Below are 17,501 nucleotides of genomic sequence, written 5' to 3' on the forward strand. Positions count from 1 at the left end.
GGGGGTGTGTGTGTGTGTGTGTGTGTGTGTGTGTGTGTATGTATAACTTAAAAATTGAAGTTATGTTCAACTTTGTGAAAAGCCAAGCCCCTTTGCAGAAAGGGCTTATCTAATGTCAACAAGAAGCAAATTTTGAAGGGAAAAGATGTGGGGCGCCTGGGTGGCTCAGTCAGTTAAGCATCCAACTTTGGCTCAGGTCATGATCTCACGGTTCGTGGGTTCAAGCCCCGCGTCGGGCTCTGTGCTGACAGCTCAGAGCCTGGAGCCTGTTTCAGATTCTGTATCTCCTTCTCGCTCTGACCCTCCCCTGCTCAGGCTGTCTGTCTGTCTCTCTCTGAAAGAAATAAAACATTAAAAAAAATAAACAAAGTAAAATGAAGGGAAAAAACGTTCAAGAGAATCTGAATCTCATTAAAAATAAAAGAAGGGAGGAGGTAGGTGGGAAGAGGGAAGGACACAGAGGTGGGCAAGGGGAAGCAAGGGACAGGGAGACAGGATGATGCAGATCTCCAGTGACCAGGTACAGCAAGGACCCCTGTGTGGCTCAGCCGCCTCCCNCTTTCAGAAACAATCTTCTCAGTGCTGGTTCCCAGGATTATGCCACATTATCCTGACTTGATGCTGCTTCTATCTTTTGCCAACACAGGGGTAAAATAATGCCCCCCCCCCCCAGAACAAAGAAGCAAGGGAGGAAGGGCTCACAAAGGACAAGGATTTTAAATTTAAACAGCTGCCCCCTAGGCCAGCATCCAAGGCAGGGAGAAAGGGCCTCGCTCTCACTCCTCTCTCTCCGATCACATTTCACCTGCTCCCAAAAGGTTCCTGTGCTTCCAAGGCCACGCATCTCTCTGGCAGAAGAGTTGACCCCACTAATCTGAGACAGCAGAACGGGCTCTCCCGTCCCCCCCCACCCCCCACCCGTGCTGGTGCGGCGCACTGAGTAACAGGTTCCTGAAGGGCACAAACCCACACAACTTGAGATTCACACTAGTGACTACAACCTGCTATGGACATCAAGAGTAAATCAGACAATGCGTGAAAAGAACTTTGCACAGTACCTGACACGGACTCAATGGAACCAACTGTGAGATTACCCACAGTGGATTCTACTAAACAAATTACAGAAACCCCACGCCCACAAGTCTAGGTTGTCAGCACGTGTTCCTTCTTAGGAAGACAATGACCTTCTGCTTCCACCAACAATCCCAAATTCATCCATTTCTTTTGTTCATTTGTTCTATACAGTGACTCACAGATCCCACCCAGAGAGCACTATGGAAATGTGCGTGTCCAGATATGGACAGGGGTTGAGCCGAGTGCTTCAAACACTCGCTAATGTTCCCAAATCAATATATAGTAAAATATATAGTAACGCTCCCACGGAAGCTGTAGGTACATTTCAGTTTTTTGTGTTTTTTTTTTTAACCTGTAACCTTGATATTTTATTGCTTCTAACCAACTGACTAAACATACCAGTTCACTTAGTGGTTCTTAACTTTTTGGGAAAGAAACCTCAGATCCCTTTGACAATCGGCAACACCAAAGGCCCCTCTCCCCAGGTAGTCACAAAGAGACATAAAGACACTTGGAGACCCAGGGACATCTATGTTGTCACAAAGTCCAGTTGTAAATCTATGCAAACGTACATATTGAGGGGTACACCTGTGTGATCCCTGAAAAATACTCCAACTCCTTAGACTATTCAGTAAAAATGCTGCAGAGAAAATCGGGACATTTGTTTCCTTAAAACAGACCTTGTCGGCTTTACTGGTAACTTGTAAAAAAAAAAAAAGACTCTTTAACATTTTTGTTTTTTCCTGACTGTACATCCAGAAAGATATGAAAAGACAGATTTCCTAATCTGTCATGTGCGGCACGGAAATTGCTCCCACACAGTTACTTTCAAGGCTGTCTGATAATTTAATGTTTAAGAAAACATACCCAAAATTCACCCAAAATGTCAACCACATGAAATCTGGTCCTAACAGCATGGTAGTCCTGCATGAGTGGTTAGGACCACAGAGAGGTAAGACAGAAGAACAAGAAGAAAACAGTAAACACTTCATTTAGGCAACAAACATGTTTACTTCTCTCCCCAGGTGCATGCAACAAATCAAATTCCAGGAGTTATCTAATCCACCAATCTGAGTAACCACAAGTGTCCCAGTTTGGGTAACCAGTAAAACAAGACAGCTTTTGAGAGAAGAGCAGGTCTCTACCACTTGGGGAGATCTCCAGCGCCAGGATGTGTACCTAGCTGCAGATCCAAAGAACATCTTCCCTCTTTCCTAATTTTCAATCGACTTAATTCACTTCATGTTACCAAAGCAAAACAGGTGGATTTCAATAAGCCACAGTAAAAGATACTGGAACTAATCCTTTATATTTTTCAGAAGTGCCATGATAAGCCAAAGCATGGGCAGTTACCTCGGAGCTAACTGTGCCGGTTCCCACCAATTAAAATGGGATGGGCCAAGGTCAGTGTGCACGCATATTCCTATGAGGCTCTCAGTTAATGCTCACAGCAGTCCTGCAAGGCAGATCTTTACCCCATTTTACCAACAGGTAAACTAAGGATCAAAACATGTGGAGTAACCTGTCTCTAGTCGCACTGCTACTAACTGGTGGAGGTGGGATGTGAATCTGGCCCCTAATTCCAAGGCCATGTTCTGGCATGACACAATGAAGGCCACACGCTGCACATCTTCCAGAACTCAAAGGTACAGCTGAGTCAGCAAGTTTTCCCTTCTCGCCTCCCCACAACAGAGACACACAATTCAGGCTCATTTTAGCAGGTTATCCGTTTGCAAAGCCCTGATCAAGATGTATCCAATACAAAGGCACTAAGGAAGCCCAAGCAGTACACCCAGTACTTCAGCACAGAACCTTAAGTTGGACGGACCACAATAATCAGTCACCGTAAAAACAAAGTTTACCAATTCCATGCACTTTTGACAACTGCCCATGAGATTCAGAGGATCCTGTCTCTCTAAAACTGAAAAGGGCCAGAGTGTTAGATAAGTGTCATTTTTTCATGATTTAATATTTTCTACACTCTGCTGCAACCATAAGCTGAATTTACCTTGACACACAGGCAGCAATTTGCATCTCTAAGGGGTTTTTTTTTAATGTTTATTTACTATTTTGAGAGAGCGCAAGCTAGTGAGCAGAGAAGGGGCAGAGAGGGCGAGAAAGAGCATCCCAAGCAGGCTCAGAGTTATCAGCACAGAGCCCAAGGCGGAGCTCAAACCCACAAACCCTGAGATCATGACCTGAGCTGAAATCAAGAGTCAGATGCTCAGCCAACCGTGCCACCCAGGTGCCCCCAATTTGCATTTTTTAAGTCCTGAATTCTTTTATTTACTTTGAGAGAGCACCCCAAAACTACTAATAGATACTAAGCTTCACACCCAAATGTGATCTTTTTATCAACTGCATGATCATACGCACGGAAAAGCTACTTCCTGTGACAATATATTGAGCAGCTAATAAAACTGCTAAAGACAAACAAATTTTGGAATTTTAAGCCCCCTGTTCAAAAATCCAAGATTGATTTATAGTTATTCCCTTTTATTATTTGTTTTGAATGTCAGAGGGACACTGTAACTTTGGCCCCCTTGTTAAACCTACAGAAATTACAATCCACAATGTGTAAACCGCAGGAGGAGACTTCCATGTATACAAGATCAGAGCTGCGGCTAGCCAGGGCCGCGAGCCTGCAGCACAGCCCCGGGAGTGAGGAAAGGGAGACTTTGGTCTACACTAACGCCAGCATTATTATCTCACAGAGAAGGTACCAGAGGCAGAGCACCCCTCAGTCCTAATAGGGATCCTCAGATGTTCTGCCTAAAATCAGCAGTCAATTGATTGCACAGAGAAACACGATCTAAAGATCTTTTATGTTAAAAACAAAAATACAGCCAACAGAGCCAGAAAAGGCATATTCTACGCCTCAAACTGGCAAGAGAAAGAAATCTGAACCTAAGAAGCCAAACGGTAGGGAAAAAATAACAAAAGGCACAAGAATTGCATTGTTGCCCATTCTAAACTGTATCGCCACTTCAAACACCGCACGATTAGTTTTAGGGTTCTAAGCACGGGTGAACAAACCAGTCTGTCTTCATTTTTGTGGCATGTGGTGTCTCAGGAAACCTACAAAAGACTGCAGCACTAGGAAGGACTGAAGTACAAGGGGAAAAGACTGTTTATCACTACAGCTTTAATGGGGGGGAGGGGGGGATTTTAGCCTAAGTAGGCATTGCCTGGTTTTCTTTTTAACCAAAGCAAAGATAATCTTCTGCAACTACACATAACTGGTGTCACACAATCAATTTATTAAACCTAACAAATTAGGTTTGGGCCCTTCAGACACTGATTACATTAATCAAAGCCTAAAAAAGCAAACGTTTTTAAAGTATCAAATTAGCAAGGACTTTAGATATCATACTCTTATTTTTAGATACTGGTATTTTTATATACCACACACATACAATACCATGATTTTATCACTGGAATAAGTCTCTAGCCTCTGAAACTATTCAAAGATTCTGTGTATATTAAAACATATTGGGGGTGGAGCCTGGGTGCCTTCAACTTGTTGCACATCCAAAGTTGGCTCAGGTCATGATTTCATGGTTCATGAGTTCGAGCCCCACACTGGGCTCACTGCTGTCAGCACGGAGCCCACATCAGAGCCTCTGTACCCCTCTCCCTCTGCCCCTCTCCTACTCGCACTCTACCTCAAAAGTAAACAAACATCTTTAAAAAATTTAAAATATAAAGTATAATACTTAAAATAACTATACATGTACCAGCTTACTATGAAAATTTCCATCAAACATTTTTTTTAATTTCAGAATCCATGACCACAAAAAATAGGAAGTGGAAATAGATACAGCAGATGCTTCAGAAAGCTAAGAACTTTCTAGTCTCTTACCCATAATCCTTCAGGACTTTTTTCTTAATATATGTGCAAAGTTTTAACCTTTCAAAGCAAAGGTGCCTTCTAACTTCCAAAGAAAAGGAAAGAATAGAAAGGAAAACACCTCTGGAAAATGAAAGCACAGATTACGAAGCAGCGGTTCGGTCCAGTCCTACCATGTGTGCCTGAGGCATGGGGGTGGGGTGTTAAGGACCTCAGTTAAAGGCTAAATCTTGGGGCACCCAGGTGGCTCAGTTAATTAAGTATCAACTCGATTTTGGCTCAGGTCATGATCTCACGGTTCCTAAGAGTCTGGCTCTGTGCTGACAGTGCAGAGTGTGCTTGGGATTCTGTCTGCCCCTCCCCAGCTCGCTCTCTCAAAAATAAACATTTTTTTAAAAAAGACTAAGTCTTTAAGGAACAATAGAATAAATGCTCTTATTAAAAGTTTCAGGTAGGGGCGCCTGGGTGGCTCAGTCAGTTAAGCATCTGAGTCTTGATTTCGGCTCAGGTCATGATCTCAGTTCATGGGATCGAGCCCCACACTGACAGGACTCCGCACTAGCAGCATGGAGTCTGCTTGGGATTCTCTCAATCTCTCTCTCTCCGCCCCTTCCCTGCTCTCACTCGATCTCAAAATAAACAACCTTTTAAAAAAAAGCTTCAGGTAGAAAAGCCCGTATTACATTTTGTTACAAATTCAAGAAGCTTCAAAATTCTTACATCTATACAGACTCTACAGTGGAATAATTACAATTAAGAAATCAACCCCTGCCTCTCATTAGGAAAACTCAAGAGTGCACAAAGACAGGTTAGGGCAACTCCTTTCTCCCTGTTTCTTTTCATGCTTGTCCTCCTGAATGAGTCAAGCCATTAGGATAGGAACCGCTTAACCAGCAAACAAAGCCTCTTAAGAAAGCGCTGCTTTGGACAGTTCAAATGAGCTCCTCTTAATAAATTAAAAAAGCAAAAAACAAAAAACCTCCCCTCCCAACTCAAATAAACACTTTGACAAAACAAAGAAACAAAACCAAGTCCCTACCATTTGCTGGTGTCACATAGTAAGACTGAAAGAAACTAACAAGCATGATTTAACTCCACCACAAATCAGAACTGCACTTGCCATCAGCTTCCAAATTTAATTTCTGGCGTGGATGTAAACTGAAACGTGTTCATGATCCAGAACATTTGGCGTAAGAAAACTTTTTAAATACAGTTTATGGTCAAGTCGGCTTTTATACAACACCCAGTGCTCATCCCAACAAGTGTTCTCCTCCAGGCCCATCACCCACTTTCCCCTCTCCGCCACCCCCAACAGCCCTCAGCTTGTTCTTGGTATTTAAGAGTCTCTTATGGTTTGCCTCCCTCCCTCTCGGTAACTTTTCCCCCTTCCCTTTCCCGGTGGTCTGCTGTTAAGAAACTTTTTAAAAATTATACTGCATTCAGTGGAAGAGCCTGTCATTCTCCACAAAAGCACACTGACAGGTATGAGAAGGAAGCAGAACATGTCATCATCTTGAACTCACCAATAAGAAGAAGTGAAAAGAGATCCCGCCCCGCCCCCCACCGTCCACACTGCAGAGGGACCTAGGCCAAGGCAATGTCTCTCTCTGTTCCTGTGGTTTCTAAAATGACTTCAAAAATAATGTAAAACTTAAGTATAATGGAATGAATCCCATTCATCTGAAGCCCAAACCAACAAATGCCATTAAAAAAAACAAACAAACAAAACTTAACAACCAACAGCTAACAAGGGACAAAAATGTAATGTTAGTGTTTTTAAAAACTGTTTGAGGGGCTCAAAGGAACACAATAAATCTCTTCAGTCTATAAACCCCCAAAGCAAAAATAATGAAGGCATTAGTTCTCACCATAAGGTAGCTTTCTAATACCGAAGGCTTCACTTAATCACTCTGCCTTATTATTCAGGATTAAAGTGGGCAATTCCACAGTGAGCAGTGAAAATACATCCTGGCTAATCAGTAAAGCCTTATAAAACACTGCTACTTGTTCAGTATAGCTGTCCCACTCAGAAACATTATGAACAAACGCTGGATTTAGGCAAGACACAGTCAAATACTGTAGAAGCCATGCGCACTAGGGCCAATCATATACCCCCACCCCCCACCCCACCCAAGCACCAGTTCCCTCGTCTACAGAGAAGAATCCGGTCCTTGCAGCACTCTTGGGAGCATCAGCGACGCAATCTCTGAAGCACCAAGCACAGCGCCAGGCACACGTGACACACGCTCACCGAGTAACTGCCGTCACCCTCACCATCAACAGAAAGCAGCAATTCGTCACATAATGACGGGATGTGCGGGTTAAGCGTCAAATCACGAGACAGGTCTTAATCAATATACATCAGACGGAATGAATTCCGGCCATGAAATCTTGTAATGTCTGACCATGGCTGAATCGGACTGGCAATAAAGAGAAACGGGGGAGCCTGGGTGGCTCAGTCGGTTAAAGTGTCTGACTTCTGCTCAGGTCATGATCTCACGGTTCGTGGGTTCGAGCCCCGCATCGGGCTCTGTGCTGACAGCTCAGAGCCTGGAACCTGTTTCAGATTCTGCATCTCCCTCTCTCTCTGCCCCTCCCCTGCTCACACTGTCTCTCTCTCTCTCTCTCAGAAATAAATAAAACATTTTTAAATATTTTTTAAAAAAGAGAAACAGCTGCTTTCGGTATTCATTCACCTTTTTCACTTTGAGAAACATCGGCAGTGTTTTCAAGTAACTCTTGCTTCTCCATTCGGACCCTAAACTGTGTCAGCCAGCTTACTAACATTAATAAAATCAAACTTTAGAACAAACAGACAGCCCGAGTGCCACGCGCCCGTGCCAGCCAATCTGAAACCCACACGGGCACACACTTCCTTCAGCATAAGGTTGTCTGGAGACCAACGTGTAACCCGCATCATGGTGTCCTTGGAGTGTTTACCCACTTTCCTACTTCTTCGCAGACAACTTTACATACAAAACTATAGTCCCTTCTGAAATCCTACTAAGCGCATGTGTGTAGCAGCCCCTCTGTAAACCTGCATGTGAAACCACCTCGTCCGGAAACGAGGTTTCCATCAGTTTTAAAAACAATTAATCTGTAACTCAGAAAAAGAACCCAGTACTCCAATTTAGGGAAAGAAGAGAAAGTTGCTTTGCTTTTTACTTTCAAATTACAGCTAAATTTTTAGTATCAACTGAACTATTTTGAGCTCATTCCATTAAGGGTCTTACTTCTTTTTTCCTTTTAGAAAACTTAATCATGATCTAACCTATCTTCTGGATGAAGTCTCACTTTCCAATTTATATCTGGACAAGAGACCCAGAGTAAGAGGAATAACAGCCTAAGTACACACAAAGCACAGATTTCCTTAAATACGCTCAGTTATGATGTTTGAAGCAGTTTTTAATCATCGCATATATCAGAATTTTTTCCAAGTTCATCCACTGAACTACAGTTGAAAAATGTGCAAAATGCTTCGAAGAATTCTAGTTAATCCACCTAATTTCCCTATGAACAAGGTTATACATAGCAAACAGCAAAGGTACAAAGCTACTGACCAATTTATTACCTAAATGTGGAGCAACTCCATAGCAGTAATAGAATGAGAAATTAAAAAAACAATTTTTTCCTGTCTCCTACTACTGAAAAACTATCAAAACTGTATGAAGCTTTTAAAAAGAGGCCACTGTAGGGGCGCCTGGCTGGCTCACTTGGAACAGTGAGCAATTCCTGACCTCAGGGCTGCTCAGTTCAAGCCCCACGTTGGCTGTACAGATTACTTAGAGATTAAAAATATTTTTTTCTTTATTAAAATTAAAAAATAAAAATAGGCCACGGCAACAGCAACATCCCCCAACCAGGCACGCACCCATCAGAGATGGGGCCCAACGCTCAGCAAAGGCGTCACGCAGCAGAGAAGTGAGGGCCACGGTGGGGCCCAACCAGGACACTGCTCACCGGGGGGTTCCACACGGCAGGCTCGCAAGCATTTAATGCTGAGGCCACATTTCCACCAGAAGGTCACCACCTCCCACTGTCCGTGCCCTGCTCCCACCTGCAAACAAATAAGAACTACCAAGGAGTGCCCTCTAAGTAAGTGGGCACAAGACCGCCCACTACCAGATGCCCACGAGGTGCAGGGCCCATCTGCCATCATTTTCAGGCACCACGGCCAGACGTCCATCATCCAGGCAGGCCTCTGCCCTTCAGCTTTGGCCAAAGAGCCTCAAAAGGAGCCGTCGGTTGCTATGGGACCCCTGTTCTCTCAGCTTTTATTACATGTGTTCTTTAATTTTAACATTAAATGGAGCCAGTGCTGTCACATCTGCTGCTGCTGCCGCCCGCCCCGTGGAGACCTGGACAAAAAGCAGCACATCCTGCAGAAGAAAAGGCACGGAAAGCCTGGGTTCAAGTTCTGACTCTGACACCAACTGGCAATGAGCGTGGACAAGGTACCCAACCTCGCCAAGTGCCGGTCTCCTCACCTGGAGGGGGTGCGCACACCACGCAAGTAGAGGCGACGCGGAAAGGCCCACGGGAGAGTGCACGGCACTACCCGGCACTCACAACCGCACGTGGCGGCGGCACCGAGACCCGGTGCCTGTAAGCGCTCTCCACAGCTCAGTCAGAGCCTCTCCTGCATCTGTCTTTCACCTGCTGCCCAGCAGTGACTGTGACCTCCCATGTCCCTCTGAGTCTTCCTTCCCCAACTCATGCACCGGTCTTTCCTCCTTCCCTCTTTAATATCCCTCCTCGAAGTCTTCTCCGCTGTGCTCTGCTGGTCACCGCAGAGCAGCAGCAGGACCTCCTGCTCACTCTCCTCCCCACCACGCAGACTGGAACACCTAGTGAGCCCCACCTGCACAGCCACATCAGGATGGACGACAAGCTCCTCCCTGAATGTTTTACTCATCTCTCTCATTTTCCCTACCGATCCAGCCACTAAGTGCAGTGCCTGGTAAAAAAAGGGCCAATATGTCCATTTATAGAGTGGAGTTTCATGACGCGAAAACACTTGTGCGGGTTCCTAGGCGGCCCCTCTATGCATCCACCCGCCCCCTTCCCACCTCACCACCTCCCCACCGTCACCAACCCCAGCAAGAAATTCCCCAAACTGCTGACCAAACATCCAGCTTGGTCCCTCTCCCTGGAGCTGAACTTGACCGGGTCCACCTTGTGTCATTCATGTCACAGCCTCTGAGGCCATCCCTGGCTACCCATCTACAGTCACGCGGTGTCTCACACACACACACGAAACGTCACAAAACTCAGAGTGTTCGTCTGTCGGCCTGGTCATGCCTCTGCTCTTTAGGACGTGCGTTCCTTGAGAGCAGAGGCCTCGGCGGTTCTCGTGCTCTGCTGTAACTTGGGCGCTTGGCACTGCCGGACGTAGCAAATGCCTGTCGCATCAGGGAGACCCTCCAGACCTCTGCCACTTCTCTGCCCTGCTGACAGCCCCCTAAGGCCCCTGCGCACATCCTCCCCGCCCCTTTCACCCCGCCGGCCTTTTGAAAGAGGCCACGTGGAGAGACCAGCCCAGAGAATCCCCTTCTCCTTCCCTGCTGCCCAGACCAGGAGGTCAGCGCTAACTTTGTTTCCTTAAATGGCCTCGGACCAAGTCACTCTGCACATGGCTCCCTTACCGCCCTAAACCGAACTTTAAGTGTGTATGTGGGCTTTGTCACCTTTGAAGAAGAAAGAATATAAAATATGTGCAACTACAAAAAACTAAGCGTTCTTCCGGTACCAAGGTTTTTTATTTGAACGATGTTGATTACAGAGGCACATGAAAGATTTCCCCTTTAAGCTGATTATAATGTAACCGTCCTGTGATGACTACCAGTCACCGAGACACACACTAGAAACTAGTGGGTTTTCTCAGGGACTATTAACAGTTCTTACAAAGGATTATCGAAGCCTCTCAAGTAACTTGAAGGAGCTATACGTACACTCATCCAAGTCATCGCCGGTTTTGTTACAAACGGCCTTCTTTACAGCCCAGCTATAGGCATCAAACTATCTGCTGCTAGGAGTACCTCCTTCTCGCTAATGTGCTGTGACCACGCAAAGGAGAAAGGTTAGAAGCCGGCCTAGAACAAGGGGGACCCGCCACAGCGAGGCCCCCCACGGGAAAGAGGAGCGGAGAGGCCCACTGCTTACTGGGGCTCACAGAACCCTCCACAAACGCCGGCTGACCACGTGAGCCACAAATCAGTAGTTCCTCCGGGAGAAACACGGCCTGTCGGCCACATGCCGCCGGTGGCCCCGGCCCGGCTGTTCTGTGACAGCAACCCCGCCAGGCCGGGTAGCACAAAGCCTGCTCCGTTAGGACCACCTTTTTGAAAGCGATGGAAGCTGCCCCCAGAAAGGTGACCTGATCTCCCCAGTAACGCACGTGGCCCAAAGCCGGGAGCCCCACATTCTGCACTCCTTCCACTGGGCCCATCTGTGGGAGCCGCTATCGTCTCCTCAGGGGAAGAGAACTTCAGGGAAGGCTCGTCTGCGGCCGAGAGACAGCAGGGCAACAACACAGACTCTGCTATTACATTCTCTATTTTGCCAACAACAGTCATTACTTACCACTAACCCGCAAATTCCATCTCTTCTCACAGTAACAAAAGGTACAAATCGAGAAGATGGGAAGTCCTTCGAAATACGTTCTAGGTTACTTCACAGATTATAATCTTCCTACGATTCAAGTTAAAAGCACTGAAACATCTGAAAACCTAAAAGCCCTCCCTTCTTCTCTACCTACGAAGGGTGATCTGTCCCATCCAAGAAATTCTCATGCTCAATCTCCTAACAGACAGCTCAGATAGGTAAGAAGTTAGGCTGAATTACAAAGCTCAGAATCCAAAATTCTGGGCTGAAAATACCTGATGTGTGCACGTCTTTGGCCCATGGCAGAACTGCACGCTCCCTGATCAGAGACAATATGAACTGTGTTCTCACGACACTGTTCCTTCACTACAGGTTTGTGTGGGTCTTTGTTTGCCAATCAACCAATATTTATTGAGGGCCTGTTCCATGCCAACCATCCAAGCGCTGATCGGCAACTCAGAGATGTAATGTTGCTCTCCCCCACTAGACTCCAGGCCACAGCTTCTTTTCTGCTCTCCAGCGCACACCATACAACCGCACAGTGCCTGACACACAGCAGGGGCTCCAGAAACATTAGTTGTGGGGTGCCTGGGTGGCTCAGTCGGATGGGAGTCTGACTTCAGCTCAGGTCATGATCTCACAGTTCGTGGGTTCGAACCCGGAATCAGGCTCTGGGCTGACAGCTCAGAGCCTGGAGCCTGCTTCAGATTCTGTGTCTACCTCTCTACCTGCAGCTCCCCTGCTCATGCTCTCTCTTTCTCTCAGAAATTAACATTTAAAAAAATTTTTTTAAAAAAGAAACATTAGGTGAAGGAATAAATGAATGAATGAGTAGAGAGACAGAAAGAAGAGACCACTCTGTAAAGGAAGCAGGGCTTTTTACTGCCCAGAACACGCCTCATGACCCAACAGCAATGAGATGAATTCTGAACGGCGCCACGAGCAGTGCACAGCTGTAGGCACGGCAGCTGTCGTGCAAAGGAGCCGAGGCCCAGAACTCTGAAGAATCCAGCCCTTTGTTTCTGTGTGCCGGCCTCGTAACCAAAATGAAGCGAGGGCCACTGTCAGTCTACCTGTCAGCTGCGCGTCTTCAACATCTGGCTTTCAGAACTACTAAGTCAATGTGCTACTGGATGAAATTTATGCCGATTACCTCTCTGACATCACTGCCTGCAAAAATATTTAAATGTCTGAGATCACAAAGAAGACCTAAACAGAACCAAGTTAAAATGAAAAGTTCTGTTGCAGGTCTTTGCAATAAAATTCACTTTCACAGAGTATTTCACTTAAAAGCAAAAAAAGTTTGACTCATTATTTAAACTCTCTAAACTTCAGGACTCTACCAGTAAGTTGTTCAAAACAGGCTGTTAAGTTCCAAGAGCAAGCGTCATGCAAGGGTTTTCATTACAACCTAAGATTCAGTGGATTATAGGCTTCCCAGAGTTAAGTACAAACTACTTCATTCAATAGGAAAACCCAGCAATCCAGGCAGGTATAAAAAAGAACATATGTAAATTCACATATCGCTAATAAAATAAAAAGTTTATTTTCAGGGGTTTTTTCCTCCACATCCAACTAAAGAGAAAAAAAAATTTAGGGATAAATAAACAAGCAGGAAATGATGAAACGTTCTAAATATGCACACCAAAGTATGCTGAACAGAGAAAAACCTGAGAGAAGCTGCTAGTAAGCTATGAATATACTTAAATATATGATTAGTTATACTTAGTAGCAAAGTAAAGATCTCCCCTCCCCTTCAAATTCCAGTCCCTGCAAATAAATCACAACTTACCTGGAGAGGCTGGTGGCATTACTTACAAACAAAAAGAACACTAAATAAAGGAACTGTGGTATGTAAAAAGCTTGCAAACAATTACTCACTAAACCTAAAATCAACACAAAGTGTAAAACTTGGTTAAACAGTAGAAAAAGCACTTAGAAATTTTCTAGACCCTGATCATCTGATTCAAGAGCAAAGCATTTAATGACCTAAAACAGTGACAAAGTAACATTCAGCAAATAAAAAACATGTATTTAATAAAAGACTCAGCAACTGTCTCTTGGGATGAGTTAGCTGTATTCACATTACACTCTGAAATACAAAGAATATGTAATGGAAAAAATCAGAATGAACCTCTTGCCTACGTTTTCAAATACCATTTTTACATTCCTCCAAAATCAGGTTTATGTTATGATTTTATTTACGGTAGGACTTCCACAACTCACTTGGCAATGTTCTGAGTAAAGGGCGAACTCCTAAGTTCTGAGGACTATAAAAATTTACGTAAGACCTAAAGCAGGCCAAAAGGGAAAAAAAAGCAAAAAAGAATTTATATTAGTAAGAAACTAGCATACCGTGCCTTGGCTTATACTCAAAAACTGAGCTCTTTGAAAGAGTCACAAATTCACATTAACATTCCTCATTAAAAAAAAAAAAAATCCCAACGTGTCCGAATGCCAGCTGGAAATATGATACATCCAACCAAACTATTTTCCTACCCAGAAATTATCCCCTCCCCCTTTTAAGTGTGACTACGCTTTGCCTTTTGTTTGAAAACATCGTCAAACAAAATCAAACTATGAGAGTTGAGTCAAAAGTGACAGAACGGCACGGTCTTCAACTTCCATTTTGTTACTGGCCTAATTTCGAGAAGGTCTGCTGCGCCCAGACCTTCGCCCACCGCGAGTGTTGCAATCGTGCGCGGCGCGGCCCGGCCCGGCCCGGCGCGGGGAGAGGAGTGGCGGGGCCTGGCCCGGCCCGGCCCGGCGCCCAGGGCAGGGCNCGCGGGCAGGGCCCCTCTGCTGGAGGGAGGACCTCACTTCGCGGCCCGCCTCCTCTCCCCCGCGTCCGCGCAGGCCGACCGACCTACGGACCCGGCTAGGCGCCACCGCCGTCCACCCCGACTCCCTGAACTGCCGACGCGGCGAACACGACTGCCCACGCAGGAGGAGAAATAAAACACGGAACCATTTTGCCCACGAAATCCGAGCTGATGAGAAATGCGAAGCGTCATTTAAGAGAACCAGGTGGTTTGGAAAGAGAAGTGTTGAAAGCTAATTATCAGCGACCAGATGCCAGGAGCAAGTTCAGCATGATAAGGAAGAACTATATGTCACTGCACATTTATAAACGCACCGCTAACGAGATCACGGAAATGCCGGATAAGAGGCGCCACGGAAGACGCAGGCGTCCGCGCACCCTACTCCGACCGCCTTGCCCTCTGTACCCGACAACTTTCAAATTCCTAAGAGTACCTCGCAGGTACTATGCTCCTAAAACATTAACTCTTAACAGCCATGTGAGTAGTGAGGACATAGTCAATCACCGTGTTGATTATGCCTAGAAGATCTTGAAGGAAAAAAAAATACAGAGTAGAAAGATCACATTCCTAAACAGAATTTAAGGAATGGCTTATTGGTTTCTCTCACAATGACTCATCTATTCAGAAAGTTCCAAGAGTAACAATCCACGTAAAATTCCACCTAAAACCCACTGAATAAAGTAGGAATCCAACAGTCCATACTGATACAAATAAATGAATGAACAAGTAATTAAGAAGAAAACCTCTTCCTTAAAGTAGATCCCAACTAATCAATGAAAAACAAATAATGGAATTAGAAAATCACCACTTGGCAATCAGTGCAGTAATAACTGCTTCATCAAAAGATGCTAAAACTAACTAGTAAGTGTAAGTTTGGGGTGTAATTGAGTATTAGCATGGTCTCAAAATATCTCCTCATAAAACATTAATTACAAAGGGAAAAAATAGTATCCTTATAATCAGATAAATCAACATCATTTGCGTCCTCATATAAGGCACAGAAAAGAGCATCACTTCTGGAGATCTCAAAAGGCCTACCTGTAATTTAATCATGAGACCTAAGAAAAGCCCAAACTGTGGGACATTCTACAAAATAACTGCCCAATTCTCTCAAAACTGAAAGGTTATTAAAGATAAAGGCTGAAGTACTGTCCAAACTAAGGAGACTGACAAGACATTATAACTGAGTGCAACTGAGCAGTCTTTTCCTACAAGGACATGAATGGAGCAACCAACAGAATGTGAGAAGCTGTATAGATTAGCTAATAAAATACTGCGTCAGTAATAGCTTCCCGATTTTGATCTCTGCACTACAATTATGTTAGACGATGTCCTTGTTTTTTTTTTAATTTTTTAATGTTTTATTTATTTCTGAGAGAGAGAAAGTGTGAGCAGGGGAGCGTCAGAGAAAGAGGGAGACACAATCTGAAACAGGCTCCAGGCTCTGTGAGCCTGACGCAGGGTTTGAACCCACGAACCGTGAGATCATGACCTGAGCGAGCCAAAGTCAGATGCTTAACCGACTGAGCCACCCAGGCGCCCGGACAATGTCCTTGTTCTTACATGCAGGTGAATTCCATCAGAGATGCCAGCTGAGAAACAGCATAGTTCTTCATTTTAACATACCTTCTCATCTAGATAAAGCCCTTGAAAGTAGATATTATTTTGTTTCATTCTCTGCAGAACTCAGTTTATATAGTCCAAATTTAAGATATTCTGAATTCTTTAAAATAAAAGAAAAAAAGCACTGGGTTTTTTTTGCTCCCCCAGGGATGGCTAAAACCGGACATTTTCTCATCTTTAAACCAATGTACTATTATTCTCCTTCTTGCATCAGTCATACCTAAACCCAAAAAAACCTTAATCTAATATATAAGCTTTTAATGAGTCGAAATAACCATTACAGATGCCTTTTGGCACTCTGATGAGCTAATAAATCTATTCCTGCTGAAGGACAGGCTTTTTTATTTAAGTCACCTATTTCTAGTGCCAAATGTATATAGAAGTTTGCTTCTCTACTGTTTAGTAAGTCACATGTTTATGAAATGGTGGTATCCTACAATATTTGAAATGATTAGGGTTCCTATAAGTAAGTGAAGACTTCCATAAAACCAAAGTAAAAAAGAAACACGGAAAGGAGTGAGGAAAAACGTTTTCTCAATTTAATCCTAACCCAAACGGCATAACCAGAACACTGGCTACAAGGCACCCACCGGGCATTTTCAGGTTACCTTCCAGACCTTGAGCTTAGGTTTCCTTGCTCATCCACTGCAATCTTCTGAGACTACTAACTGTACTAGCAACTGTGCGGAGATAATAAATATCAGTACAAACTCTTTATTTAGGAGGGTACTCCTTTGTTGTTGCAAAACACACAAGGTAAAAACACAACAGAATCTGTTCCTAACTCAAATCTAATGTAACATTTCTAAATAGCTAATGAGCTGGTGAACATCTAGGTTAAGAGCAACCTGATTTGTTAGCTACTGAACAAACTTCAAGACTGTTAGCAAGTGAGAGAATCGATTATTGTCTTAGGGAGTTATACATTCCCCAACCCAACATCGTAGTAAAACAGCTACGCAGATAACATCCCTTTATGAAGAGGAAAACAATATATTTATTTTATTTATACAAACACATTTAAGATTTCGTAAGTCAAAATTCAGAAAAGAAAAATTATGTCCTCAGACACAAGAAATACAAACCCGTATTTTGAAAAGTAAAGTTGAAAATCCAAACAATCTCTTTTTTGTATACTGTATTTTGATATTGAACAAAACAACAACAAGAAGACTTTAAGATCTGTCAACGTTTCCTTTGGGTTCTGACAGGCTTACAGAACCAAGCATACTCTCGTATTTAAATATAGCAAATACAAACCTGAAATCTTACCAGACCACTTAGAAGAGGCAAGGGTTCCAATAAATATTCCTGACGCTAGGTCAAAATAAGAGAAATACTCCAGAATTACCAGAACACACACAGCACGTCAACGCTCAGCCACCAACAGTCTGTCCTCAACGTGATCTCTGAAGTCACAGGGCAGACAGCCTCAACTCTCAAACGACTCTCAAACGGGTCAACTGAAGACTGAAATTCATCTTTCTCCCTGTGGGCCACTAGGCCCCACCTCCTCTGACCCCTGGCCA

At 44.3% G+C, this 17,501-nt stretch overlaps 1 protein-coding gene and 1 long non-coding RNA gene across 2 annotated transcripts in view; one reads left to right on the plus strand and one right to left on the minus strand.

Annotated features, from left to right (window-relative positions):
* Nucleotides 1-17,246, minus strand: part of PRDM2 (PR/SET domain 2) — a 72,148-nt gene extending 54,902 nt beyond the window's left edge. Inside the window, exon 1 of the mRNA XM_077775668.1 lies at nt 17,233-17,246. The gene's annotated coding sequence lies outside the window, so the exon portion shown is untranslated. The remainder of the gene's footprint in view (nt 1-17,232) is intronic.
* LOC144241186 (uncharacterized) overlaps nt 14,321-17,501 on the plus strand; it is a 4,800-nt gene continuing 1,619 nt past the window's right edge. Inside the window, exon 1 of the long non-coding RNA XR_013337984.1 lies at nt 14,321-15,210. This is a non-coding gene — a long non-coding RNA (uncharacterized LOC144241186). The remainder of the gene's footprint in view (nt 15,211-17,501) is intronic.

Source organism: Crocuta crocuta, unplaced genomic scaffold (assembly GCF_008692635.1).
Source record: "Crocuta crocuta isolate KB4526 unplaced genomic scaffold, BGI_CrCroc_1.0 scaffold127, whole genome shotgun sequence".
NCBI lineage: Eukaryota > Metazoa > Chordata > Mammalia > Carnivora > Hyaenidae > Crocuta > Crocuta crocuta.